The 25,763-nt window shown below is 40.6% G+C and overlaps 1 protein-coding gene across 14 annotated transcripts in view; it reads left to right on the top strand.

Moving 5' to 3' along the window:
• INPP4A (inositol polyphosphate-4-phosphatase type I A) overlaps positions 1–25,763 on the top strand; it is a 131,105-nt gene that overhangs the window by 38,264 nt on the left and 67,078 nt on the right. For 12 of the 14 annotated variants that reach the window (XM_055803292.1, XM_027786549.2, XM_055803296.1 and 9 more), the window contains exon 2: positions 13,969–14,028. The gene's annotated coding sequence lies outside the window, so the exon portion shown is untranslated. Of the gene's footprint in view, positions 1–13,968; positions 14,029–21,019; positions 21,131–25,763 lie in introns of all 14 variants that reach the window. The other 2 variants (XM_055803293.1, XM_055803290.1) reach the window with 2 other exon arrangements.

Raw genomic sequence — 25,763 nt, 5'->3', positions numbered from 1 at the left:
AAAGTAAAGTTGGTTAGTGCATTTATAGTACCTTTACGCTTCTTGTGGTATTGAACTTAGAAAACTATAGTGTGAGAGCACCTTTTAAAACAATGTCACTCATAAATGCCCATCTCCTGGACCAAAATTTTGGTGACTAATTTTAATGATTTATATTTCTGGTATAAAATATTTCTAATGTTACAGCATTATAAATGCAAGCTAGTTTAAACAGTGTTAGGAGTGTTTTTAGGACTGCTCGCTAACAAAATTCTGGCACATGGCAGTCTTTTTCATTCCCCTCTTGAATCCAAACAAGTCCAAATAAAGCAGTCTCTGTAATCTTAATTTTTCCACTGATTTGTATCTGCATTATTGTTTTCTAAGACTGTGTGTCAGAATTGTGTTTGCCTTCATGTTTGCCTTTGAGTATGTATGCATTTTGAGTATGAATTCTGTTATTATGACAAACCAGAACAAATTATTATAATAAAACTCAATTATCTTCAATTGAGTTTACATAATTTCTTTACTAATGCATTGTGGGCGCAGTTAAATAATTAACAGTTAACATTTTGAAAAGAAATTTCAAGAATGTGCTTAACATCTAAAAAACAGGATGACAGCCTCTGAGTCAACACAACCCTGAAGACAGCCTCTCCTTACTACTTGCCCATAAACTCCCTGTGCAAGTGCTGACCACCAGTGAGAACTCCCTCTCCCCTCCCTCTTCATCTTGTTTTTGTGCTGCCTGTTATGTCCCGCTGTCTGCCCTTGGATATCACTAAGTGAAAAAGAGCGTCAGCTGGAAAAAGAACAAAAAGCTCAGCCTCGCAAGATAACTAGGCAGTTTGTTATATGTGAGTTGGAAAGCTTCTGGGAAGAACTAAAGCAGTTTTAGTGGTGGTGTGATGCTATCTTCATAATTACGTGCCATCTTTTGGATATACTAACAAGTCACAACTAAAACGTACATATCCAAGGTAGCAGAGATTTGTGCAGGGAAGTGATCATAACTTTGTGTTAAGTGCAAAGGAAGTGGCAGCATTTGATCCTTCTATGCAGGGATTTTGTAGTAGGTGTAATAGGGCTTGTCAAAGTCTGTCCTGCAGGCACCCTGAAAGTTAGTTTTTATTTCTTGAAGTTGGCTGTGTATCAGGCCATAAGGCAACAATTGGCAGAAGCTGTTGGGACCACTTCACCTGTACTTTTGGCAGGACTGGAACTGTGAGAGTTCATGATCTCCCTGGCCTCTCATTTCTGTGGTAAAGGTTTATTATCTCCAGTGAACCCAAGCAGAAGTTCCTGGCTCACTGTTCTCCCCTTCAGTTTCTAATCTGCAGGACATCACTGGTGCTTGCACGGTTAATTTTCTCATCTCAGCATTACTCCAGAGCCACGTTTTCTTATCTCGGCCCTCAGTGAAGCTTTTGTGGACTTCCTGCTGAAATATAGCCCTCTTTTTCAATTTCACTTCAGCTGCTCTACCATAACCTGTTTGATGATTCTCTCCCCTTAGTAGGTTTTCCACCTAGGTAAGCCTCAAAAAGTGCAAAGCCGCAAAGCTCGTGTAATTTAGCTCTTCCCTTCTGCTGCTGTGCTGCTTGTGTTACAAATGACAGGTGGGGTGTTCAGCTGTCCTTTTGTTTCTTCCTTCATGAAACCTGCTGCTTTTTTCTGTGGTTTCCTTTGTGACAATGCCCTGTGTTATTCTGAGCCCTTCATCTGCCTTCCCAGCACTTGGGAAGCAATGCTGCTGGGTTAGCTCTGACCTCTTACATGTTTTGCTTCCTCAGTCCTTGAGCAGAAGTTTTGAAATGGGCAGTAGCATCGTCCTTGGGCGTGCTGTTCTACCTCTCCCTGCCGTGGCAGGGGGGAATGACTGCAGGAAACAGAGCTGTTGCTGTGGGTAGTAAGTGGAGAAATTAGGGGCATGGAGAAAAAAAGCATTTCTCCAAAATTCTTGGAGGTCTGAGACCTTCAGTGGGAGGAAGCACTTACTCTTTTTTTTTTTTTTTTTTTTTTTACACAAAAGCTGTGTCAGCAATGATTTATAGCTAGCCTTGCTAAATGGCTGGTGAAGAACGTAGCGGAAATCCACTCTTGTTGAAACAAATTTACATGAACCATCTTTAATATGGGTGATTTTTTGATTGTGTTACAGTTTTACCTAATGGTTGACCCAAAGTGGAGCTCTGTATCAGAGTTTTACACAGAGTAGAAGATGGTCCATGTACTGAGTAATCATTTCTTTTTTCCTTCCACAAAATATGGTTGCCGCATTTTTTATGGTGATTTGTTATTTGACATTAGAGTTTCTGAAAGAGGACTCTGCGGTATATGAAAAAGCAGCAATATATTGGTGTTCGTTAGTACATCATCGTGTCACAGAACAGCACAGCATTTCTATTTTCAAATCTAAATTTGAAATGGAGGGAGGGGAAAAGTTTGAATTGAGTTTTTCACAAGTTTTTGTTTCTCTTTTTGCATGTTAGGAATAAGCCACTGGAAAACCAGAGATATATCGGAATAAAATCCTTGCATGTGAGCAGCATGAATAGCACTGTTTGCAGTACTGAACCATCTTGTTTGTTGGAGAACTCATCTCTTTATTTGCATAGTTTTTAGAAATGGCAATTTTTACATCAGTTTTTAAGGGGTCTTGTATATGCATATGTATCCAGAGGGCATTTGCTTTGTCCTTTTTCCTGTTTTCTGAGTAAGTCTTCTTGTTTAGATTAGATTTGTTGCCTGGTTTTAAAGAGATAGGGAAAGAACTGTTAAATCTTTGTTTATACTGTGTCCTGAAAAGCTCTTCACTTAATCCTGGAGCAGTTCAAGCAGGGGGACACAGAGGGAGGCAGTGAACAAGTCCTGTTTGCCCTGGCAGGCCCAAACTGTTACAGGGGCTCTCACTTTACTGTATTGCGTGAGGTTTTCGTCACACAGGAAAAGTCACAGTCTCAATTTTTGTCTCTTGAAACCTTTGTGTATTCTTGAGCATGTGCTAGATTGAACAGGGAAGGGTGCAGCCTATACTGTGAATGTAGCAGTGATGGTCCTTTCATTTGCCTTCAGGGTCTGAGTTTCCACTTGAACTGGTCCTTCATGATGGTAGTCCCCCTGCCCTGCTCTGCAGTCAGAGCCAGCTTGGGGATGACTGTGGTTCATTTTGCTCTGGTTAAATGAGATTACGGCCTGGATTATGATGACATGCTATTTCTGTGCTGAATTCTCCTTGTATTTCATAGGGATGAGAAATCGAGGATTAGCTCAGTTTTTGTTTCAGTTTCATGCTTCGTCTTTTAAAGGTACCTCTGACTGCTGTGCAGGTTTAAATAAATGGTAGTGAATTGGTAGTTTTGATGTCTCACGTGACTGAATTGACCTTTGTGTTCAGGTGAAACACAGTTTAAAAGGAGTGGGTTCATAATCCTTAATTCAGATTTATTTTTTAGATAAATACTTGCTAGTGCCAGATGGCAGAGCTGCTACAGGCAGAGGTGAATAACAGAGCATGTCTGTTTCTGCAGGTTATTCAGGCAGCAAATCTGATTAAAAAAAAAAAAAAAAAAAAAAGACAACACTGCAATATTCTAGATGGCATTAAAAAGCCAGTAACTTCATCAGGTTTCCTGTGTGTGATAGGTAAGTGTATTTTAAGACCCAGATTCATAAAGTACAAGCTGCTATAGAAGATTTCTTCTCTCTCATTTCAGAAATAGACACTAATGATCTGGTGTTGGAACAGGCTGCCCAGGGAAGTGGTGGAGTCGCCATCCCTGGAGGTATTTAAAAGACATGTGTATTAAAGGTCTTTAAAAAAGCGAAAGTGGCATTTAGGGACATGGTTTAATGATGGACTCGGCAGTGCTAGATTCACGGTTGGACTCGGTGATCTTAAAGGTCATTTCCAAACTAAAAGATTCTGTGGTTCTGTGACTTTAAAGCAGAAGATCTACTTTTCCCCCGGCATCGATGTTATTTCTGTTGGGCAACTGGGAGGGATTCTCCTAAGGACATACGGACCAACATGGTAAAATGTTGATTCCTTTAATGCACATAGAAGGACATGAAAAAATGGCAGTGTCTTCTGTTGTTTCAGGAAAGCTTGCAAGAAGCGCTCTTTTGAGCTCTGTACATTAGTATGGAGGATTTGTCTGGAAAGAATTGCATCCTGAGTAGTATTATCAGTAAATACTAGTATTGTGGCTGTGAATACATGACGTAAAAATGCATGCAACTGAGCTGGCTAGAATGAGGACTTTCTGTTATAAAGTCTCTTAAATGTGGGTGCCTGGGAAAAGTTCATTAAATTATTCTCTGTTCCTGAGATAAGTGGATGACTTTTCATTGTGTTTGGGTAAACAGGAGGTAGTGAGTAATAGGAAGAATGTGGCCTTTGTGGTTTTGCCTACATAACAAAGATTTCAAATTGTTGTCCCATAGCTTTGTAGACTCATTGATGAGGACATGACATTAAAAACGCTGATACTTCTACAGTAGGACAGTGATTTTACATGGAAAAGTTGCATGGAAAAGTAACTACTCTTTTTGCCGATACGTATGCAGTGAGGCAGACTTGCAAACTAGACCAGAAATGGACTTTGTAAAGAAGGCCTAATGGGAAATTAGAGGGGATTCTTCCTGGCTGACCTCCTTACGAAGTCTGCAGTTCAGCTGGGGAATAGAGGGAAACCAGGACAAATTTGATGTCAGATTTATGAATTTCAGAGAAATAGCTTATGATCTTGTATCAGAAAGTAAGTTGAGAGTGCTTATCTTTGCAGATTGGCCATTTTTAGAATTTATGACATAGTGTGAGTAAACATTCATACTGTCATGTAATTTGCTTTTTCCCAACACCAGGTATTTGTTGTTACTTGTCAGAAGCAAATTAAATAAAATTTTAGTCCTAAGTTTGTCATGAAGCGATGTGGTGTCTTATTGAGGATCCTATGAGAGACCCTAGAGGGCTTTGCCATCTTTACTGAATGTTCACAAACAGTTTGTACAATAAATTTATCTGTAGCATATTCACTAAAATAGCTGGTGAGTGGAAGTAGCCACTTAAGGGTGTGGGCAGTGTTACAGATTAAAGTAAGAAATGGGAGCTGAATTGAAGGGAATCGTGTTTGACGGTGTTTAATCCATGCTGTGAGGATCCAGACCTGTGGTCTCTGGAGCAAAACCACCACTACCATTGCAAGAGGTGCTCAGAAGCTTATTTTTGTGAGCTCCACAAAGCCATGGCTGGAGGGATCAGAGTGAAATACAGTCAGTATTGTCTCCCATGCCGCGACCTCCGTTTGTCACATGTATTGCTATATAGTGAAATTACATCCTTTATTTTTGCCTCCCTTTTACCAGCACCTTTTGCAATGGAATGCACACAAGTGTTACTGCCTTTTAACTGACACGGTCTGAGAGACTGAATCAGTTATCTGACGGCTTCTCCACAGTGCAACTGCAAATGCCACCCAGCATTCGGCTCCTCGTGGGCCTGAGTGGGCAGGGTGAGATGTGGCTTTGCTGCCTATGGGGCAGGCTGGATTGTGAAGGGCAGCGATGCCTGCAGGCAGGAGACCAAGGCAGCGACAGTCCTCCTGCCTCCTGCCATTGAGCCCCCTTCTGCCACGAACGCCCCATTTCTGCCAGCTGCTCTGTGCCCCAGCGAGGGAGGTGGGGGTGCTGGCGGTTTGCACGGGGCAGTTGGTGTGTTTTGTTTTTCCCCTTGAGGAAGAGCTCTCTCACAGGATCCTTTTGAAGACGCCATGTCATTTCAGTGCATGGGGGTAGTGGAAAGGGCTGAGCACCTTTAGGGTGCAGAAAGCAGTGAGAGGGAGAACCTGGCTAGGTATTTGCCCAAGGGTACGCTTGAAGGAAGTGACTGTTTATGTGCTTGGAAGTGATGGGAAGCTGACAGTGTGTGTGTGTGTGTGTGTGTGTGTGTGGGAGGGGGGGCTTGGCTTCCCCACCCATGGTGTGTGAATTTTTACTGTCTTGTAAATGCTTTGCCTTTTTTGTAGGACGCAAGTATTTCCTAATAGTTCAAGAAGGACTGAACATGCTTATCTGTACTCGTTTGTGAGATTTATATTTCAGATATGTAAACGTCCCCACAGCCTTTAATTTCATGGAAAATCAAAAAATGTCAAAAGGGGCCACTGGTAAGATTTTATTGAGGGCTAGAAACAATTTGGCAGGTGTAACAATTGTCTCTTCAAAAACTGGGAGTGTCTTTAAATACCAACTTTATGTAAAATTTAGCAGAAAGACAAATGGAGGGCAGAACACTTATCAGTGAAGATCTGCTTAGCTAGTGTTATATTTGTGATAAGTAGCAGCCAAGAACTCTCTAGTAATTTGACTCAATTTATGTTAAGATTTGATACCCCTTCTAGTAATGAGTAAGACATCCGGGATAAATGGAAGAGTCATTCCTTCCCAGCACAGTGCTTACTTGTCATAACAACATTTGCAAACCTGTTAAAAGGCTTCTAAGAGAAAGAAGGAAGTTAGCAAACAGGCATTTGGGAGGGCTCTGGTAGCTAGTGGAGGGTGTAATATTTTGCGCCATTTATTTTTTTGGAAGTATGACATCTTTCCCAACATCCCTACACCTTTCCCAACTTCCCTACAACTTGTACTTTTTTTCCTATTCCTCTGTGATTCATATGTCTGGGGCCCAAGAACACAATGTCTTCACAGGAAGCTTGTGACTATATGCAAAAAATTAATAATGCAGCCTAGATGTCTCTAAATTGTGCTGCAGATGTCACAGTTGGAATGCCCAATGTTCCAGTTTGCATCAGCTCTCAAGTTGCATTTGGGGGTCCATAAAATAGGTCTGCATTTCAAGGTCAGTGCGATGGATTACTCTAGAAGGAAAACCCATCTTCATGTCGATGTCATCTCGGATTTGTGTAAAACTGAACACCCCCAGAAAATCATCATTTCATTACACTGCATGAAGTTATTTCTCACCCATTACTACTTGGATGTTTAGTTTGACAATGGAATATTATTTAGCCTGAAAATACAGCCTCCTGTGATAAAAAAAGAGACAGGCATGTGGACATTTGGTAGCTGAAAGTTTTACTGTGACACTAATATAATAAATGAAAGAAGTGAGCGAGAATTAAGTACTGGATACCATTCATTTACTGTTAACAATATCACAAAACCGTTCAAGTTGATTCGCCATGGTCCTGGGTGTTTTCATACACCATATCTCTTCTGCATAAGCACATAGTAAGTGATTGGTCGATCATGGTTGTAATAGCAAATGAGGGCTTCTCTTTAGTATTTAAAATAGAATGTGAAATACAGGATCCACTTTTGCAGACTGGTTTGACCTTGAGACTGTATTTTGTAATCTTTTTCTTCCCATTTTACAGGACAGCACTTCAGCTAGACTGACTTGTGGAGGTTTAGATGTGACAGTGTTGAGGAACAGTCCTACTGTGGTTGCTGGCACTGTGTGTGTTCCTGGGGAGGCATTGGTGTGTACTATGATGTCCTTTCCATGAAAATCAGGTGCAGAGCAAGATGAATTGTGACTGTGTTTCTGCCCAACAAGAAGTTGTGACTTTTTCAGGGACACAACCTAGCATTAGAAATGCTGAAGCACTGCTGCAACCAGGGATACAGGTAGTCACAGATGTTTTATTTCTTCCCAACCAGGAGAGAAAATAGCTCAAACTTTAACGTTGTGAAAGTACAGGTTGCATACATAATGCAAACAAATCTGAAATAATTCTGGGGAAGTCAGATCAAGACAGAGCAAGTTTCCTCTTTTTCTATAAGGCCTATTTTGATATAATGGTGATAGCATCTTGTGTAAGTATTGCAGAAAAAGTTGCCACGTTGATCACAGTAATAATTTGCTCGGAATGAAGAGTGTGTTCTTTAAAACAGGCTGGTGTTTCAAAATGGGGGGTATGAGGGAAGACTTCAGGAAATCACTCATAGTTCGTAAATGAGTTTAAAGAACGCGGCGTTCTATTTGCCACAAGGCTAAATAAGGGAGAAGATCAGACAGCACAGCAGGATGCACAGTATATTCTACCTTCTCTCTGCTTGGGGCTGGTAGCAGAGGTCATAACTATTTTGACCTAGAAAAAGAATGTGCTGTCTGGGTTTGTAGGCTGATTATTGGAAACTTGAGCCTTTAAAATATGTTTACAGGAAATGTCTTCTGAGCTACATTGGGTCTGATAAGTTGCTTTGAAGTGAGCATTAGTTTGCAGCTCTACCATCATGTGGTTCATCCTCAGCTTCTTGTCTGCCTCAGAGGTTCCTGCTCCTCAAATTTGTCAGCATAAACAGCAAATATAGTCCTTCCCCAGCTTGGTTCTGTCAGTGTGCTTTGGTTTAAATTGTACCTTTTGTAAACTGTTCTGTTTTGCTCTTTTTTTCTGTCCAAGCATTCTAGGGTACAGGGGTGTTGGGTTGTTTTCTTTGGTTGGTTGGTTGGGGTTTTTTAAGAAATTTAGGTTGTACCAACATGCTCAGTTTTGCTGACAGAGAGGAGGAGGGGAAAAGTGAGGAGGACAAGCAATGGGAGGCAGCAGTTCAGATTGGCTCATCTCCCGTGGGAACAGCATGTCTGTTGGACTGTACCTGGATAAAAGCTATCAAAGCTAGCCTTTGGGCAAAGTAGCTCTGTTTTTCTCCTCTGTTTAACTAATGGACAAAATCATACCTGGTGTTAGGGGTTGCAGGTACCCTTCAGGGATGTTGACACCATGTTTAATTGCAAAGGAAAAGGGTCGGTCATTTGTTTCTCCCTGGAGTGATTTGGCTGCTGTCCAGCGAGTGAGAAAGAGGAAAGAAGGGAGGGTGGACAAGCGAGTGAGGGGGTTTCAATAGGAGCATGTATACTCCCTGTCGTTCCTGTGTCTGTTTTGTATCATACTTCGAGGTTTCTCCACAGGGAATAGTGTCACGTGTTTTACTTTCTGCGGTATTTAGGAATAATGGTGCAGCAGATTTAATTGAGAACTGGTGTTCTCCTCAGTTCGTGAGGTAACCCTGGTTGCAAGTACAAGGGGTTAGGGAGAAAAAAAAATATCTCACTATATATATCATTTCCTTATAGTCAGGGATCTGAATGGCTTTTAAAATCTGGCAGCAACCACTTAGGCTTTAACTGCCACCATCAGTCAACTGCAAAACAATTTCTCTATGGTTTTAATTATGCAAAACCATGCTGCAGTCTTTGAAGAATCTTTTTTTCTATAATCATCAATTCTTAATGCAGAAGGCCAGAGGTAGAACATGCCCGGAATCTGGTGCTTTGGTGTGGTCTGCAGTAGTGCATTACCACGCTCTGCCCTGAGGCCCTGCTAATTACAGGGCAGTGTAATTTAAAAACTGTACAGTGTAGGGTGAAAAAGAGCAGCTTACATTGGTGCCCAGTTAGGATCTTTCATATTGGATGGACATTGGACTCTCGGGGCTTACTACCTGGGCATGTACTAATGCCGTTCAATTTGGTTGCTATGGCTAAAGCTAGCACTTTAGTTGTTTAAGATAGGTTATCAAAGCACAACGGAACTGGAGTGCAGTTAAAAAATGTGATTGTGTCAAAGAGGAGAACTTACAGGCAGATATATCTAGAAATATAGTTGAAGAACTAAATTCACCTTTAAAATGGAATGCAGGGTAGGAAGGCACCTGCACGAGGTCAGAACTTTCTGGGAGATGGGTAGGTAGGACTTGTCTGCAGAAGTTGCAAGATTTTTTGAAAAGTCTCACTGACGGCATGATTTTAAAACACATCGCTCTAGAATATGTGATTTCCAGTGTTACTCTGCAATATGGATGTGACTTCCGGATGGTAGTAAGCAAGGCACAACTATAACTTGCCAGCAGAGAAACTCTGTGTTGTTACTAGGTTGCCTCATCTGTATTTTACAGATGTGTGAGCTTAACTCACAGAGATGAAAGGATTTGCCTGTGGCCATAGAACTAGTCATTTTTTTGTCATAGTGTTGTAAATAGGATTTTTAGATTCCTTTATCATCTGTGCCATTTTCATTTCTTCATTTTAAGAGAAACGAATAATGGCTGACCAGATTTAAATATTTGTATTAAATGTCCTGAAGGTGAATGGTGGTACAGTATATTACAGGGTTTGTAATGTCGCAGGTCCATTGTATCAGCCCTTGATCTGGTAACTGTGGCTGGCTGTGACTTGCTTTGTGAGTAGCTTTCACAGTGTCTAGGAGCTTTCACAGTATGTGCCCTGCTTTTAGAATGGAAAAAGGAAAAAATAGCTGTACTAAATAAATACAGTTGAAATTATAAAGGACATCAAATTGGAACTTTGTGTGCCTGCACTGAATTTGCCAAAGTAAAATGCTGATTTTTTTGCCAAAAACTATTGCATATGGCATTTAACCCTGAAAAGAGCTCCACATAACGTCAGATTCTCTGTCCTCATTGAAGAACCCTCTAAAAGGCAGGGTAGGTAAAATGCTTTGAAACTTCTCATCTGAACTGGCAGTCGTAGAAGTGAACCTCAAGTATGTTCTGCCTTCACCGTGGACAACAAAAAGAGAAGAAAACTTGAGCCGCCTTATAGGCCCTTTCTGTGAAGCGATAGAATTTTCTAAGAAATTTTAGCTACCTTGCTGATGAGTGCACAGATGCATAGGACTGGATGGAGTTTCCTGCACTGTGGAGTCTAGTCTTAACAGGGGCATAATTTTCCTTTTATATGGAAACCAAATTGTTCCTTGGCTAAGCTACCTTTGTTGGTTGCTGTTACTCCCATTAGGTTAGTTATTTTGTTAACATCCGATATATCTTAATGCTTTTTTCACCTCTGGTGTCACGTATTTCTGGACAGCAAATTGTAACTCATCTCAGCCTCCACTTTGCCGAGCTTAACAATTTTTTGGTCTACCCTGGGGAGGCTGACTCTGTTGTCCTTGTAAGCCTTTCTCTACGTGTGTTACAGACTGAGGTGGGCAGCGCTTAGCTTGTTGTAGCCAGTGTTCCTGACTCAGTCTCATTGCTGCTTTTTGTGGTGACGAGCATACTGGCTGGTACACATTAATGCAGGATCTGCCTGGTTTGCGGCTGCTTTGTCTGACATAGAAGTCTTCCTTCTTCCTGGTTTTTCTCAACTGATAAACTTCCAGTTTTTAGCAGAGGTGGTTTTTGTTAGTCTGTAGTGTGTCATTTTGTCTTTTTAACTTAATCTTTTTTGTTTTATTTCACTTCTGGTTCTTCTTTGGTAGTTCTGATTTTCCTCATATTTACACACAGCACTGTAAACTGATGAGTTGCATCTTAATTACTGCATCACAAATCTGAACACCGTTTGCTGTATGTATGAATCTTCCCTGAAATTAATGTTGTAAGGAGTGTTTTTCTTATAGCTGATCAGTATATTTTTCTGTGAATTAAAGTTTTAGTGTTCTGGTTCCTACAGTATATATTTATATATTTGTCCCATCTATATATTTTACTAGAGAAGTGTCATCTTCACATAGGAACCTGTTGTCTTCCCACAGTTCTGTGGTACCATGGTCAAAGATTTCTAACATGCGCTGTTGTAGCAAAATGGCTGCTATTTTAGGTTAAAAATCGTACTTGTTGTCCTGGAGAGCATACTAGCTGAAAAGCTTTTGTTTTGGCCTTAATTTAATCTATAGTTATTTGCTAACTCCAAGGTACACAGTTAATGTCTTTGTTCTGTAATTTGAGTGTAAATAGAGAGGTGAAGGTGTGAAACTGAAACATGAGTTTGTGTAGTGCATCAGTTGTGCAGTAAGCAGTTGCTTATAAATTACTGTTTTCCTTCTGTAATGCTTTTGGAAACCTGAAATAACTAGTGCTACTAGTTCCAGTGGCACCTGTAACAACAGGTAGTCCAGCAGTGCCAAGAGAGGCTCAACAGTTTCTGTCCTTGGATGTTTTTAAGACCCAACCGGATAAAGCCCTGAGCAACCTTTTCTGAGCTGAGAGGTGACCCTGCTTGGAGCAGAAAGCTGGACTATCCTTTCCAGTCTTAATTATTCTGTAAAGTCAGATTCCACTACCTCTTGCTGAGGAATGGGTTCCCTCTTGGAAAGAGATGTGCAGAGGAATAATCATTCAGCAGAGTGTGTTGAACATCGTGGTGTTGCTTTGCTGTGTTTGGCTTCTGCTCATCTGTGATGCCTCAGCCTGCAAGATGCTGTGATGCTGCAGAGGGTCCATTGTGCAGCTAGCCTATATGGATTCACATAAATTCTCTTTCATTCTGACAGGATTTTCATGTCAGTAGGAAAAAAGAGAAGAATTAAAAGATATACCTGAGATGGTCATGTCTGGGCTATAGCAAGAGATAGTAATTTCAGTAGGACCACATTAGAGGAATCCTGCTTCTTTCCTGCCTTCAAGGTAAAAGGCTGAGAAGGTGAGCTGGAGTATTCAGCTGGCTGCTGTCTTGGACTTTGCTGTAACCCAGCCCGTTTCCCATCAGATTCATCTGTGCTTTGCTCTCCAGTTTGCTCTCTCATCCTGATCCACTGCTTTTTTTATATGTGTGTTACTTTACTTCCGGGTTTCTTTCTGGAGTGAGTTGGTAGAAACAATTCACCCCATGGGCTGCTCCCCCATATGGCCAGCGCTGTGCCACATTTGTGTTTGCACCTCACTTTGCTCTCCATCCTGGCAGGTTATGCACTACCCAGCACCCCGGCTGCCTTCATGCCAGGGTGCAAGGCACCTCTTCCTAGTTTACTGCTATAAAGCACTGTGCTGTTGAGTTACAACACAGCTGTTGCATCATTTCGGAAACCATAAACCTCAAAATTCAGAACAGTGCCCTCACAAAATAATGATTGTGTCTTAAGATCATCATGGGAGCTGAGAAGAGACCATGGGCCAGATGTTAAACTCTGTGGCAGCTGTGTTAGGCAAAACAGAAGCAGCAGTGTGCAGTGTGACAGGGAGCCTCCCCTGCACCACAGGGCCCCTCTCAGAGGCTGACCCCGGTAGCTGGTGGATTAAGTGGTGTAGATGTTGGATTCGGCTGGCTACAGAGGGAGCCTAGGAAGGCTGTGGCTTTCTCAAGTTAAAGTTAAGCTTCGTGTCTAGCTGCCTTACTTTCCTGCTGTGTGGATTGTCTATCTGTTTGACAATGAACTTGGGTAAGGGTTCTGGACTGATTGATATATGGGATAAAATGTGCTAGAAAATGTCTTATTTTACTTCTCGAAGGGAAGACACCCCATTAAGATGCCTGTTGCTTAGGTGTGGTGAGTGATGTTGGTGTGGCCAAGGACAGTATGTTCCTTGTCACAGTGGTGACACAAGCTGTGGGTGTTGGCAGCAAGAAATGAGACTCTTGAATCCTTGCCAGTGGCATCTGAATTCAGTCTGGGCCTGCAGGAAGTAAAAATCGCTTGGGAGGTTGGGTTCAGTTGCCAGTATTTCTTTTTCGTGGATGGGGAAGGAATTGCAGTGCCATGTGGTGACCCCAGCACTGACTGTGGCTGCAATGAGCAGATGGGACAAGGTAGCTGAGTTGAGAAGCTGCGCTGGGAGAGCTCAGTTGTTGCTGGTGACATGAAGTAGCTACTTTATTGAGCTTCTTATATCATAACTGCATTGAGTCTTTTACAGACTTAATAGAAAAGTCATTTTAGTTAAATGCATTGTATTTTCATTAATATAGTGGGAGATATACATCACAGTCCCTAAGTGTAAAATGTTACAGTAATGGTACCTGATTCTAAAATTTCTTTCAGCTTTATTCTTACGTTCTGTTTGCTCAGAACTGATCCACAGTCCATATTCTGTTTCAAATGGTAAAGGAGCTATATTACAAAACGTTAATAACACTGCATTTTTTACAAGTTTTTAGTGATTTTTTTTAAATTATTCCTGTATTTATTACTTTTTGCCAAAAAAAAATTTCTTATACTACTAGCCTGTTTATGTAGATCCATTTAGTCAGAAATGGTTTGTCCTTTTTGTGTCTTTCAGACTTTATTAAAGAAGAACTGGATGCGCATGCCGAATTTCAGCTGTGGAAGATGGAGTAAGGTAATATAACTTGAGTGATTGTTGCTATAATGTGTGATGATCTGCAGACACTGAATGCAAAGGTTCAAAGATGAAATGTTAGAAGCAGACAAAGCAAAAGGAACTTCAGCCTCAGAAATAATGAAGTACTGATGAGATCCTGCATTCTGGTATCAGCGGCATGCTTACCCTATGTTTTGTACTGTGTAATACATTGTATTGATCAGAGGTTTTCTGTTATCGTTGTGTGCGCTGTCCACAGAAGCTCAGGTAGATCATTAGCTAGTGACAGTATAATTTGCTCATCTTTGAACAAGTGATGTGGACGTGTTTCTGGAAATTTGTGAGATTTGAAGTATAGCCTGTGCTAAAAGGCCAGTATTTGTCACCTGTTTCCGCTGTAAGAACAAAATGGTAGTTCTTTATTTTTCCTCCTTGAACTTCTTGGGTCAACAGAGATGGAAGAAGGCAGATCTGCCTTTGCTGTCATTGAATATTGCTGTAGCGTAGAGGACTATCCTTCAGGATGGGGACTAAAACCTGCTAGGCACTTCACAAACATTTGCCAAGTATTTACTTCTCCACAGTGAACAAGCTACTTTTATGTCCTGTGATGTGGCAGGGGCAGAGGATGATGGTTACCTTGCTTAGGCCCTGAGAGGTGAATGTGAGTCCTGGTGGGGTTGCTGTTAGCAGAAGACCCTTCTGAGATGACTCTTGCCCGCTTGTTTCCAAGCAAAGTTCAGTCACAGGACTCGCCTTGCTTCCTGTGGGGCAGAGCAGCTGTTGGTGGGCTTTATGTCAGGCTGACGAGCTGCACCTGGCTTCTGCGATTTCAGAAAATAAGAGAAGTTGTGGCACGCATGCTAGTGATGTGTGGGATATGGCCTTTACGGCAAGGCACTATGAAGCAGACACCAACCAAGTGAGACAGAGGCAGGAAGTTTTGCTGGTCTGGGAACAGGAGGCAGTGGGAGGTGAACCGTGATGCTCGTGGTCACATGTGATGCTCTTGGTCACATGGGTAATCGTGTGCAGAAATTGAGGAGGAACCCTCAGTCTCCTCACCTCTGATGTGGTGCCCTCTGCCCTTTTACAGGGTTCAGCAAAGAATGAATGGTGGAGTAGTCAGTGGTGAACAGTAGTGACTTCTCAGGTATTTTTCCCCAAGCCCTACTAAGGGAGAATAAGCTCATTTGTAAGATCAAGCAGAGTCAGCAAATACACTTTCTCTTGTGCTATTGCTTTTCTTGTATCAGATACGTGTCTTAATGCAGACTGAGGATCAATTACTGAAAAGTCTAGATAGGTGTACTGCCGTGATTGTGCCTACATCTGTAATTAAAGCGAGCGGTCAGTACCATGGACTGAGTTATTTAACTGGGACAGAATGGAGTACAGTGCACAACAGGATGCTCCAGGGGCTTATGTGTAATTTTTGCCTTTCACTACCTTGAACTGTTCAGTGAAGAATAACTTGGGAATCAGGCATGCGCTTACAGATCTTTCTTGATCCCAAGAAGGCTGAGTTGAAGTTGCCAGCAGCAAATTAGTGTTGCCAGACCCTGTAACTAGCTTTACTGTGACTTAAAAGGAATTGCGGTAATACTAGTCATTCATATCATCTTTCTTTCTTCTATTAATCATTGTCTGTATTGGAAAAAGATACGCCTGGGGCAATCCTGAATCTCCATCCAGTTCAGTGCTGCTTCTGGCTGAAGAAATTAAAAAAGAATTGTCATTCCTCACCAAGACAGCTACGTCTTCTTCCCTGTTGGGTCTGTCTCCACACTTTCAAAGAAATCCATAACAATAGAGGAAAAAACCAGCATTTGGGGCTCCCCTACAGGGACAGCATATCATCCTAATTAAGTGTTTCTCAAATGTGGCCCTGGCTGTGCTGTCAACTCCATATAGACAGATCCCACTGCTCACCTGAAGTTTTTCTTAGATTTGGTCTGGAGAGATAATGGTAAAGAAAGAATAGAGAATGCCACCCACTTCTGTTTGGCTGCTTGCTTGGTATTATAGTGCATGTTTTCTTTCAACTGATTTGGATTTAGTGGCTTCTTCATTAAGAGTAAAAATTTAATTTTGCATATGTAAAGCTCCACATAGCTTTTTTGATTGAGGCTCTTTAATGTGTGTGTATAAAACGGAGTTTATTTTCAGTGGCATCCGTTTTAAGTAGCAGTCCCTGCTTTCCTGTCAGTGAGTTCTCTGGGTGACATCTCTAGGAAATGTGCCCTGCTAAAGCACATACTGGTATAGATGATGAAAAGACAAACTGCATGAGTGACTTATTAGTACAGCAAGCTGCTTTATGATTGTTGTTGTTAGCTTTTACTGCAAGTTTACTATCTGCTTTTACAGTTTGTTTTTTAACAAAACCCAGCATTCACTAGTTTGTTCCTTCCCCACTTGACAGTTTGCAAAGTATGTTAAAATACAGAGCAGGCTATGTGTGAGGGCATGGCTGTGTTAAATGGTCAGTGATCCTCATGTTCATCATCCTCTTGTTAGCGCTAGAGCGGTTGCATGCACCATGCCAGATTGATGTGTGTAATTGCAGTAACTACATGTGCAGTTGTTGCATGATGTGAGGCACTTGGCCTTCCGATAATGATCTATATTCCATTAAGTGTTTTTCTGACTCTGCTGATACTCGTCTGCAGAGTTAACCATGACTTTAGCAGTGAAGACAGCGATGAAGGACTGAGTTTGAATAACATCTTCAATGACGGCATAATGAGATTGAGTAGAGCCTTAATACAGGGAGAGTGACAGAAAGAAGGGTAAGAGGATGTGATGATACATAGCTAATAAGAACGGCTGTGGAGGGCACAGAGTCAGGGAGAAGGTTGCAGCAGAATTTAAGACATTTTTAGTGTCTGGAGACTACAGTGTTCTGTGGGTTATTACTTTGTGCAAGCACAAAAATAAATTAAGGGTTTTCTGGAATTAAGTGCCACTCTGACATCAAGGCATTTAAAGTGTTTGGAATGTTACCCTGTCCAAGCTTACCTTCAGTTACATAATATCTTAATTTTACTCCTGTGTTTGCATTTTAATTACAGAGCTGTTAGCGTTTAAATTACAAAATTCCCAGTACCTACTTGTTAATATTCTCAGCATTAGGTGAACTACACAGAATCATTATGAAGATTTCAGGGAAAATTGTTACACTAAAACACACTGGGAGGATTAACATTTAGTCTGAACCATCTAAAGGAACCCTCAAAATCAGCTGCCTACCGTGCTACTTTCATTCTTGGAAACTTTGTATATGGATCATTTCCTACTTCTAGTGTTCTTTTCCATATAGCTAGGAAGGTAAGATAGGAAGTGACCATGCAGGTCCTTAAGTCCAGACCTCCATACATCAGGAGGTCTGGACTGTGCAGTACAAACACTTGACAGCTCTCTGTATTGTCCCCAAGGCTAGGTGGAATACAATAGCTTGAAGCACTGTAGTAACAGACAATAATCTGCAGTGGCAGTATGCCTCAGACTAGGGTATTGCTACCATGCTAGTCTCTGCAGAATAAATAGCAGAAAAAAGCTCCTAGTTATTTTTAGCTTTAGTGCATGATTTTTCATAACTTCTGGGAGGGCTGGGCAGATGGGCATTAAATACCTGGGGTCAAATTTTCAAGTACGTATCTTTAATCTAAACTCAGACATCTCAATAAAAGTCCTTTGCGGACACTGCGCACCTGCAGCCCTTGGTGAAGTCAGGAGCAGTTGTCAGTGATCTGAGGTCTCCCAGGAAGTCCAGCCAGCCTTAAAGTCTACATCAGGAGAAATCCCAACTTTTCTGCTCATTTCGGTAGGACTGAAGCTTATAGTTACATATGTGCTGCCCCATAAGTGTGAATTTAGGCAGAGGCCCAGCAGAAGTTTGTAGCCATGATATTCAGAAGGAATCTTCACTGGCTGTTTTGAACGCTGTGTGACATGAACAGACAGGTACAAACTGACTTCTAAAGCACCAGCATGCAGAAATCACACTTACACTGTTTGAAGAATGAATTAATAGGTAGGTGTCTTAAAATTCAGGCCCAATTTGTCTGAAGGAGGCAATAACACAAATATCACCTTTTAATAAGATGATTGCTTTCAGCTCAAGGCATAGGAATGCTGATTTGGGTCAAACAAAAGACCTTAAAATTGCAGACTAAGGGAGTGTTTCATGTGCTTTTAAGGTATTTTTTGCAAAGTTTTTGCATGTGTATAGCAAGCTGATAGAGATACAAAAGTGCTAAAACAACGAGAAAAGGAAAAAAAAGGAAAAAGTTCTTGGATCATATAAAAGAGGTTTCTTGAACTGGGTAGCATATTTATTCTTTTAAAAAGCCTTGAAATTTTATCAAGAAAATCATGCTTCAGCACAAAAACTTTTCCAGATGTAGCATGCTTAAGTGACCCAACGAACTGGGAAGTCTATGTGAATGTATTCAATAGTTTGTGAATATAAGAAATTGTACTGAATGGTGGGAATAAGGTACTGTGCAGCTCTTCAAGAGACTTGTGTAACAGAGATCCCAGAAGCATCTCAGATTTGCACTGGAGTTTCTCATATCAAGTTAAACAAGCACCCTAGCTATATCTTTCTGTATGTCTGGTGATTTTGGGGTCTCAGGAACTTTCAGCAATTCTTGGATATTTTACGCATCATTTCACATAGCTTTTTGTAGTCTCAGAAGAAGCATCCAGTTTCTGCATCTCTTGTATTTGAAAAGCAATTGGACTTTCTGGCTGTCAGAGTGACTTTCTATGTTTTTCTGTATTGGGAATTCTCAGATTGGAAATTCCTTAAAGGTACCTTTTTTATGTATAATTAAAATATAGATCCATTACTAAGATTTTTTTTAGAGAATTTTTTTTACTTGATACTATTGAGTGTTATATGTATCTCTAAGGAAACTGAAAATGTGAAAAGGCAACTTCAGGCTCATTAATTTGACCTTAATAAGCTTAGAAATTTTTTTTAAGGAATGAATAAATAAAGATGCAGTAATTGAGTGGAAGGAGGATGAAACATGATCTATTTTGCTAAGATAGGTCATGTGAGACTGACCTAGTATCTTTTTTTAATAAGAAAGTAGGTTTTCTAGAAAAAGAAAAAATGTGCTAGATCTGGTCTCGGTGGATTCTACTGAACCATTTAACACGGTGCTGCATCAAAATCATTGCTCAAGGTGAAGGAAGATTGTGTTAGTGTAAGAACTGTAAACTCACGCAAAGAACTAGCACAAGGGGAGGCAGCAGGAGCTAGATATATGCGATGAATTATTCTTTGGGAGTTGACTTGTTTAGTGTTCTTGAGGCTTTTTGTTGGGTATTTTTTGAGTTGATTGTGTTGTCATGTTGAAAGTGGGCTGTTGAAACTTGCTGTTGGGAGGAGGATATTAGTTTCCAGTAGACAGTTTTAGAAAGAATGACTTTACAATTATTTGTACAAGTAGGTAATACTGAAGGGATTGAATTCAACACAGTAAAGTGTCAGGCCACACACTAGCAGGAATTCATTTACTGAGTTTAACCTTGGTGTTGAAATTAGCAGTGTAAGCTCTTACATAATCAGTGGAAAGAGACAGATTGTTAATTAGGCACCCAACGCCTGCTTTCTGCCTTGACTGTTAAGAGCTAGCTAGGCACCTGACTCTGGCATCTGTGCTGGATGCCTGAAGTTGGATGGTGCTGTGGTCTCAACTTAGGAAGTAATATCCCAGCTTTTCCCGTGAAGAGTGAGTTCAACAATGGGAAAACTCTGAAGGAGAAAGGCCTCTGTGAAGGTGAGTGGGTTCAAGTTTGTCTCTAGTCTGTCAATTTGAGACCACTATGAAAATGATGGATGGGATCCAGGGAAGTGTCAGGAGAGGTATTTCCAGGGAAGGCACCTGAGCTGGATGCATCGGGGCTGGGACCTGACCTGGAATAAGTGTGTAACACTTCTTGCCATACCCAAGAAACTTCAGCTCAGTATGTAACAGATGCAGAGGAAAGCCGCAAGGGTGATCAAAGGAATGATATTACAAGAGGAGTCAGACAGCTGTGTTGGGTATGTCAGGAAGGCTAGCAAAATGGGAAGTGTAGTTGCTGCAGCTTTGGGGAGCTTTGGAGTGTGGTGGACATCACCTAGGTGAGAGCTAACAAGCCCGATGTCTGTAGTCCACCAGAGGACTAATAAAGTCTGTGTGTAACAGTGGTGTTGTAGGAAGGTTATGATGCAGAAACAGAAGAGTCCAGACATGGTTTAGAGGTGATGTGAACTTTATATAAGGCACATCTTAGTGACTGTAGTTTGTGTGTGTATGTAGCATATGGATAAAATATTTATAGCCAACATTGAAATGCATAGTGATAATCCCATAATATATGGCAGTAGCCAGTAGGAGAATGCCTGATGTACATTTAAGGAGGAGTTTGAAGATTTATGAAGGGCAATTGCTTGGATTCTTTGGGCTTAGGCTGTTCAGCAGCTTGTGCTTTTTGATCACTGCTATACAGTGTGATACTTGCTGTCTACTGTATTGCCCTGCAATTTCCCTGCACTGTACTGGAAAAGCTGTGTGCTAAATCAGACATCAATGGAATTTGTAGGTTTGGACATAGGCGTGTTTAGCGTATGACAAAGATAACGTTTAGAAAGAAGACTGCTGGACAGCAAACTCTTGACCACTGCGAGAAAAGCTTACTCTGAACTGAAAATTGTGGTTGAAGATCCCTGATGAGCCTGTAGTGACAAATGACGGGTGCAGTACTTACAGTCAGTGACAGCCCTTGCCCCAGATATCTCCTTAGTTTGACAAATGCTTACACTTGTAGCTGTAGTGAAGAACTGCCCTTTGCCTTGAATAGTGAATGCTGTACCACTTGTCTAAAGGATGACGCACCTGTGTTTAGTTAGAAGTCGGGAAATGTCCAAGGACCTTTATTGCTCCATGACGGATGTACAGACTGCTAAGTCCTTGGGTTGGTTATCTTTAAAAGGGACATTTTGTCTTAGATTCCTGTTGTACATGCAACGTGGCGAAGACAAAGAATTTAAACGTGGCCGGTAAGGAATAGAGTCTGCACAGCAACAACTCTTCAAGGACATTGCGCAGGAATGAGATATGTGAATGAATTCTCAGAATTGTAATTAATATGTAAATGATTTCTTGGAAAACTAATGAATAGATATAAGTAGCTTGTATAAAGGGGGGGGCTGAAAAGTCCCCTCGGGGTGCCTGACTTTGGTGGAGCGATCCCCCATGCACCCAGCGCTGCCGAATAAAGATAACCTCTGCTCACCTGCATATTGCTGACTGATTCTTCAAATCAGCCTAGATGCTGGTTTGTCCAACACCAGGTTCAAAAAGGAGCTGAGTTCTCTGAGCAAGGGTAAGTAATGTGCTTTCTTCCTGTGTCGCAAATCCTTAGTTGCTCTAAGTGGCTTTATCAGCTATTAAGACATTGATCAGGTTGTTCTTTAACAGAATTATCCATAAAATAACAGGAGGAAAATGCCACAGCAAGAAACTTTTTTAACATACTTCTGGCAACGCTATGTTTAGTTCTATAGTTATTTGTTTGTTAGTAAGTACTTAGCCTGTGTTTCTGAGGTTTTTAAGTGCTTAGAAGAGTATCAAAAGAGAATAGTACGACTTCTCTTCCCCCGCCTCCCCCCACCCCCCTTTTTCCTAATTAATTATTTCATAGCGGTACTAAGTTGTTATTGTTCTGTGGTAAAAACAATTGTGGGATGATCTCACAGTTCTTACTTGGAAAATTGCCACAGTAAAGAAAAAACACTGTTTATGGACTGCATTGTCAATAGTTTGGAAGGGGGATGTTCTGTTGGAAACACAGTGCTTTGAATGACAGTCCCAGAGAATGGATGGCAAGAAGGGAGAACTGAGAAGCTAAGAGTGAAAATGTGTGAGTGAGTGCTTTATCAGGTTTATTGTTTATAAGAGTCATTATCTATTCCTTTACATTGAGATTCTGTCCCAGTTTAGGTTTTAACTTTTTTTTCTGTATTGTAGGTTTTATTTAGCTCCAAGTCACGTTTTCCTGGTTAGTAAACTGGAGTTTTAATTTTAAAATCTGTCTACGCCTCTTCCTGAGAGACAACACTTGGAGCATCTCAGGCCTGCATGGCTGTCACTTACAGAGATGCCCAGAAAAACTGGGAGAACATCACTTGAAGTGATTTCTGAAGGAGAAAAAAGAATCAGGTCTGAGGGACTTGTACCTCCTAAGTTTCAGGAAAAAGGCATCTCACACTCCTGTTGAGGAAGAAAAAGAAATAGAGGAATTTCTAGCTAACCTTTCTTTCCCATGACAGTTCTTCTGTTGGGGGAGGGAGGGAGGGATGAGGGGAGGAAGGGAGTGGATTAAATAAGTGCAAATGAAACATGGTATGCATCTCTGACACGATCAGTTTGGACTCTATGATCTTAAAGGTCTTTTCCAACCTAAATGATTCTATGGCAAACAAGAGTATTGTCAGGTTTAGAATATTTCCCTGGTCTGCCCAAGAACTGTTGTAGATCATCATTAAACATGAGATGCTGGAATGCAAATCTAGTCCTGTTTCATAGTCTCTTAAGACAGCTGTTTAAAAGAAAGAATTACCTTTTGAAGGTTCCAGTCTCTCTACTCGGTTCTAACTAGTTGCCTGTTTTGCTTAACTTCAGTACAGTTTAGCAAAATGAATCCCATCCAAAGACTCTACGCTTTTCTTGACCTTTTCATAGCATGGTGTTTAGTCAAGGTAAACACTGACCTCGTGGATTGTTCATGCAGATTTGTACACACTAATAAAAAATGAAATATTTTTGTACAATTAAATAGAGTCTGTGTGGACTGTATCTCTGCTGAACTGCATGCAGGACAAGGGAGGTTCCAGCTGCTTTGGATCTTTCTGTCATGGTAATTTTAATAATATGTTTTCTGTTTGGATATCTTGTAGCCTATAAAAACAAAAAATAAAATGCGTCAAGGTATTTTGGGAGTTTGTAAGGCAAGCGTGACAGGGATAATATTAATTTCTTCTTGAAATGTGTTTATGCTAATTTTGCTTTTGAAACAAAAATATATCCGTTTGGGAATATTTATGTTCAAGATTGTTCTGTAATTTCCATATTAAAAAACCCCAAAACTTAGTGCAGCTCCTGCTAGGCTTTAACCCCCAAAATGTCTAGAACACAAAGATGAGAGAGTCTAAAAGATGTGTTGTGGCTCAGGCCCTTGTGAGAGCTCACTCTCCTTGAAAGCATTTAAAAAATAAGCTGTCTGAAATTGTACTTTATTGTTGACTTTTTGCCCATGTTAATGTGAGCAAACATAGAAAAGGAATTAAAAAGTGCTGCTCGGCTGTTAACACCAAGCTGGTTTTAGTGGGAGATTTGAACATTGATCTGTTTTTTCTGAAAGGAGGCATTTTCACTGAGGTTGTGCACGTTCATGTTGGTGACTTCCCTTCAGGCAAATCTGCTGTGATCTGTGATAAGGTGATTTTTGGAGCTGTCCCAGGCAACTGCCAAATATTCTCAAATATTCAAAGTGGAGGTGTGGAGAAAAACAGTTGTGTGGAGGAAACTCCAGCTGCATAAACCTACAGGTTTGGTATAGTGTTCTGGAAGCATCTTGGATAGTTGGATTTCCACTGCTTCAGTTGGAATTTTCGTTCCAGAAACGTGGAGATCTCCACATTGAGGTGTTTTTCTTGTCCTTCAGCTGGCGCTCTTTGTGTTTGTTAATCCCATCCTGTAAATTGACCCAGGCTCCATTTAATAAACATGCCTGTTAATACAGACAGGTACCTTCATCTTCAGTGAAGATTGTTAGCACTAGATGAACAAGGCCTGACTTTAGAGGCAAAACCGGTGTGAACTAAGGCACCAGCTATGATTTTTGTGGATGCTGGAAGGGAAAGGAGCCAATGTGAACTACCTTTTGTTGATTTTCCTTTTTTAAAGGTCTTCATTGTGCTCTAAGATGTGGGGTAAAGATCTTGTCTTCAGTCTAAAGAGAGGGGAAACTTTCACTAGGTAAACTGCCACAGAAAAACTGAAATACTTCTCAATACCTTTATTCCTTAATAACTGGAATTCCCTGAATTCTGTTTCTTTTAATGTGTGAGCCCAGGTTAATACAGGAACTGTATGATTCTACTATGAAGATTAATAACCTTTAAGAAAGGAAAAAGAATAACACTGTCCTTACAGAAATAAAGTAACAGCATTAGGAAAGAAGAGTGGTAAAAACCAAGTTGAAAGCTTGTCAAATTACTTACTGGAGTATCATGGTACTAATCTGTTGCTAATAGGAATACAGAAAAGATGGTAAACAATCAGACTTCATTCTGTTTGGCTCAGTAACATGTTCTGCAGCAAAAGCCAATTTTTAATGTTGTCCTTCTATCCACTGTTACTGGGAGAGGAATTTCTTGTTTTCTAGTTATGTATATATATAAATAGTTTAGTTTGGTTCTGATTTTTTTTTGTGATTTTTTTTTTTAAATATTTTAGCAAAAGAGCTGTATTTTCACATGCCGTCTATGAAGGTTTAAGATTAGCATAGAATTACAGTTATATATCAGTATAAGTGATTTTGATGTTTCCATTGTTAGTGAACAAAATACTATCTTTTGTTACCTGCTTTTGTTTTATTGCTTTATAGTTCATAGGTATAGAAACAAGAACTAGGTAAAAAGAGAAAATAGAGTTTAGGCACATTTAAAATCTTTTGAACAATAAAGTAGGAGATAATACAAAATATTCTAGGTCAACTGATGCACTCTCAAACAGATGAATTCTTTGCTAGTTCAAGGGTGAGTTGTTTAACAGCATACTTAAATAGCTTTGAAGAGAAACTTTGAAAAATTGCCTTTTGTAAACATTTCAGACATATGTAGCACAAGTAATAGCTTGAAAGGTAGCATTTCATTTCTGAATTACAAACTTTATTTTTCTGGTTTATTTCTGTGATATTTCTGTGAATCAGCTTTGACATCCATATACTATAACAGGAAGAAAAAGCCTTTTCTGTTTTGGATTCATAAGTATGACACATCAACTTTGTTTTGCACGGTGCCTGTTCGTGCATTTTATCCTCAAACAATGAGTTGTATGTGTTAACCCATTTGCTCTGATGGATCAAGCAATAGCTATAAAGTCAGATGACCCTGCCACAGAGTCTTTTATTTCTTTGAGAAGGATAGTTGGGAGAGCAGTGCTTTTGGATAGTATTTGATACGGAAGGAGATAAAATCAAAAGAAAGTGTTCCTGAGGACTGATTTTTCAAGAAGGCACTGCTAGGAGCAAAAGTAACTCAGGGAGCAGTGGTTGTGGATCCCCATGGAGAAAACAGACTCCCAGAACATTGGGAATGTATGGTCTCAAGTGACTTGGTGGTACTGCAGATTGTCTGTAATTAAGAGCTTGGATATGTTGCTATGCAGTGAAGGGAAGAGGCAAGCACAGACAACAAATTTCTCATGATTTTTCTTCAAGTCCTCAAGCAGCTTGTAACTTTCCCAGCACAACTCCAGTCATCTGGAACTGCTTTTCTGGGTCTTGTTTAAAAACTGTCCTTTTTCCCCTTCCTCAGGAGCACCAATAAGTACCAATAAGTACTTGGCATCTGTTACAAAACATCTTTCATTAGATTAGACAAAATCAATACACTCAATAGGAGCCTCACAGAATAGGAAAGATCCCTTCTACGTCCAGCTGCATTCATCACTACAGAGAAGGCACTG

Source organism: Falco peregrinus, chromosome 4, assembly GCF_023634155.1.
Source record: "Falco peregrinus isolate bFalPer1 chromosome 4, bFalPer1.pri, whole genome shotgun sequence".
Taxonomy (NCBI): domain Eukaryota; kingdom Metazoa; phylum Chordata; class Aves; order Falconiformes; family Falconidae; genus Falco; species Falco peregrinus.
The sequence above is the reverse complement of the archived record's forward strand: the minus strand, read 5'-3'. Positions and strand labels throughout refer to the sequence as shown.